Raw genomic sequence first — 2,907 nt, forward strand, 5'->3', positions numbered from 1 at the left:
ATGCTCATTTCATTCACAGATATTTTCCTGACTTGAGAGTGATGAATGGCTGATTTTTCTGGCTTCTTTACTAACCCAAATCTCTTTTATATTTTCTCATAAATTTTCTCCCAGTTGATTGGACTCAACTGCTTCTTCTCAGCTGCTCTCAATATAGCTGCTGCTTTATTTATGAGATCAATACTGTTTGTTGTTGGTGGCTTGGTGAAAGTAATTTTAGGCATAATTACTTTACTGAATTGAATGTTAAGCTGTTTCTCCCCCTCACTTTCACTAAGTTAAATCTACTAAGGTGTTTTGTTAAAGAAATCATCAAGTTCACAACATATTCACAACAGGACCCAGAGAGATGCCTTCGCTTTTGGCGTTCCTTCGTAGATCTCCGGATTTTACCCTACACCCGAAATTCCACTCTCCTCTGTCTCACTCAAGTGAATTGGTTTCGAGAGCATTCCGCCAATTTTTGGCAACTTTCACTTTCAACCCGATTCACCGCCTACGTGCCCTTTACGCCCAGTCATTCCGAAGAACACTTGCCCCCCGTCTTACCGTGGCTGCTGGCACGGAGTTAGCCGGGGCTTCTTCCTCGATTCCTGTCATGATCGCGCACTCGAAGAAAGAGCTTTAAAAGTGGCATTTCCCTTCTTCACTCACGCGATATTGCTGGATCGGGCTTTCACCCATTGTCCAAGATTCCCCACTGCGGCCCCCCGTGGGAGTCCGGGCCGTGTCCCAGTCCCAGTGTGGCTGATCATCCGAAAAGACCAGCTAAACATCATTGGCTTGGTCAGCCTTTACCTGACCAACTACCTAATACTACGCAGGCTCATCAAACAGTGCTTTTTAGCTTTCTTCGGGATTCGGCCCGAACTGTTCAGCAGATTCCCACGCGTTACGCACCCGTTCGCCACTTTGTTCTCAACTTTTCTCACCTCCTGGGCGAGACAAGCCGCCTTTAGCTAGGAGCCTCTTTTCCTTCTGTCTAGCTCCCCGAAAACAGCGTTCGACTTGCATGTGTTAAGCATATAGCTAGCGTTCCTTTTGAGCCAGGATCAAACTCTATTTTTTGAGTATGATTAACCTAGTGAACCGGGCATAGTACTTCCTGATCTTCTGTGAACTTTGCTTCTCTTATGTAATTGTAATAAGAGAATATTTTGAAAAGTCTTCGCCTAGTCGACTCTTGTATGTGGCGAGACTAGAGACACGAAGTAGAATGTTCGAACAGAATGGTATCCAAGGGAAATGAACAAACTAAAGGAGCTTCATCTTTCTATTAGGAGATTGGCCCCAAGTCTGACCCTCGCCATTACTCTTAAGGTTACAGCCTCTTACTCAATTGATTAGTTCTACCACCCCAAGAGTTTAGCGTGGACCAAGTGTATTTGTTGAAACCATAAAAAATGTGTGGGAGAGCTCTTGACTTATTGTATGCACTTTACTGATGAGCGAAGGGGCTTTCAAGGAAGGCTATTTAATAGGGTCAACCGGAGATCGACTGAGTTGGAGATGAAGAATTCAGCGCCCTTCCGATCGGTCTCGTGATCATTTGAGATGTTTTTAAGGCGCTTTTGAGGCCTTAATCGCGGAGAAGAGTTCTCTAATCAAAACTTGAAGTTGGTAACCATGAGGCTTCAAGATCTCATAGACGTGTTCCTCGGCTAAGGACTTCTGCAAAACCTCTTCGGATTGCATGAAGTGATCCTTGTAATGCCATGATAGGGACTCTCTCTTTTCTGAATCTCTCCTCTTCTCCGGACTCTTAGCTCTTAGGAAGAAGATTCTAGAAGAAAAAGTCTTATATGCGCGACATGATACGCCACATTGAGCGAAGGACTTCCCGATAGGAGAAGTCTGAGCGGGATCTTCATTAATGTTTTCTATAATTTATAGGTACTATTCCCAACGGATGAAATGAAATCTCTAAGGAAGAGAAGCAAATGTAGAGCACAGCGCGTCTCGTGTGTTACCTTCTCCTAAAGTCGGTCGATAATAGATATCATTGAGCTCCTCAATTGTCTCACTAAGTTCATTTCATCTTGAATAGTCAGGCTTGTTTCTCTACTGCCAAACTAATACTAAGGCAGTACTACGGCATTACAAGGATCACTCCACGCAATAAGAAGAGGTTTTACAGAAGTCCTTAGCCGAGGAACACGTGTATGGGATCTTGAAGCCTCATGGTTACCTATTGAAAAAAAGGAGGTTAGTGCTACGGCCCCCTTTTGTTGGATCCAATATTGACCGGGGACGAACCCCGACTTCCATAGGTCCTTGGTTTTAAGAAAGAGGAGCGGAGCCAATTTCTCATACTTGCTCAGTATGCCCCCTTTCGTTGAGTGCCCTGCCCGGTTCACTGGGCTGTTGGCCTACCAAGCACTTGCCGCTGCTCCTGTCGCCCGCTTGGCGGGCAGAGCACTCATTATCCTTGATTTTCTCTCTGCCGGCCCCCCATTACTCTAGCCATAAACTATGGCAGCTCCAGCTCGCAACCACAAGGGCCCACCCCGCGAGGCCAGAGTGGGCTCAGCGGTCAGCCTCCATTCGAATTATGTTAGGAAGTCTTTCATTTTTTCCAGATCTAGAGATATACTACAAGTCCTCCGCCCCAGATTCCACCACCGTGCCCATCTGGTTCACCGGTACTACCAAAAAGTCTCATGCTTACGTTACTTTTACTGATGGTTTTATTATCTTGTGGACCATGAAGACCCCAGCCGCACTTCTAGTTTCCATTCCCATCATCAATCATATTGATGATCAATCTCCTCAAGCTCTGCCATAAGAACTTGGAGTCCGTATCATGGTGAAGATAGGGTAACGCCGTGATTCTTGCTCAAAAAAAGACCGAACGCGTTCGACTTATTGTCTCATCCGACCCGGCAGCATTCATGAGTCGCTCATTCA

General features: G+C 45.6%; 1 pseudogene; it reads right to left on the reverse strand.

Annotated features, from left to right (window-relative positions):
• Positions 1 to 295: 295 nt before the first annotated feature.
• LOC141675983 (18S ribosomal RNA) lies at positions 296 to 1,063 on the reverse strand (annotated as a pseudogene).
• Positions 1,064 to 2,907: the final 1,844 nt, after the last annotated feature.

Source organism: Apium graveolens, chromosome 7 (genome assembly GCF_009905375.1).
Source record: "Apium graveolens cultivar Ventura chromosome 7, ASM990537v1, whole genome shotgun sequence".
Taxonomy (NCBI): Eukaryota; Viridiplantae; Streptophyta; class Magnoliopsida; order Apiales; family Apiaceae; genus Apium; species Apium graveolens.